Source organism: Chamaea fasciata, unplaced genomic scaffold (genome assembly GCF_029207755.1).
Source record: "Chamaea fasciata isolate MVZ Bird 193981 ecotype frontalis unplaced genomic scaffold, bChaFas1.0.hap1 SCAF_7, whole genome shotgun sequence".
Taxonomy (NCBI): Eukaryota; Metazoa; Chordata; class Aves; order Passeriformes; family Sylviidae; genus Chamaea; species Chamaea fasciata.
Genome location: NW_027094092.1, coordinates 37217084 through 37218194, shown reverse-complemented (window position 1 = coordinate 37218194; position 1111 = coordinate 37217084).

Below are 1111 nucleotides of genomic sequence, written 5' to 3'. Positions count from 1 at the left end.
GCCAGTATCTTTCTAATCTAAATTACATGCATAGAAGACAGAGAAGTTATTCTATGGCAGAGAATGTTGTCTATTAACACTCGTAATCAAGTGCAAAAAAAAGTTGAGGCCTTGAGAGCTTGAAACCAGTTCCTGAGTCCTCTGTTTCAGATCTCTACTCTGTTTCCAGTGGGATGATCTCCTTGAAGAAGCTGTAGTTTAATTGGGGGTGGGGTGTAGGGGGTGTTGGTCATGTAGGAACACACAGGTGTGATGTTTCCTACATAGATTTCTCTTGCCTATATCTAGAATTGTTGCAAACTGCTCTGTAAGAATGAAATTATCTGTGTGAGGGAAACAGGCTGCTACAGTGGGGAGGGTGTTTCAAAGAGGCTTTTTCCTTGTGTTTTGTCTTCATAGCAAACTGTTTAAATTAAATGGCTAAACAGCACTTGTCAGCCAGTTGTGAAAAGGAGTGCTTTCTCTAAGGCATTTAACTTTGAATCCTCCAAAAATTCTGGTGGGGTTTTTTTTTTCTTTTTTTAATCTTTAGGTAATGTGCCTTCCTTGTTCTTATCTGTGAAAATGTTTCATGCTGCACATGCATGTCATGTCATGCAAGTTTTTGATGGCTCTTTAAAAACATGGTTGCCTTGATAAATGTGCAGAGCCACTAAGCTGCAATTTTCAACAGGAGGCTTTTGTTGTGCAGGGAGGAAAAAAGGCCAGGAGGCAGTGCTGAAAATCAAGAGACTATTTTTATTATTAAACCTGTGACCACTGGCCTTTTGAGCAAAGTAGCCTCTAATAAATCTTTTTCTCTAGATTACTTCTGGTTCTATGAAGAATGGCTTCTACAAAATAGTGTCTAAGAAGTTCCACTCTTTTTTTTCCCTTCTGTTTTTAAACAGTTTTAGTCCTTCGTGTTTTTTAAAATGTTGGAATATATTATATGTATTTCTTGTTGCAAAATAGCTGGCTCTAATACCACTTGCATCTAGAAGAAAATGTGTCTATTTGCAGGCAAATGACTAGTTCTGCTTTGACTGTGATGTACTCCCAGCAGATATCTGAGAGTGAGTTATGACTACATCTTCTCTTGTCAGGTTGTATGCTGGTCAACAATGCTGGC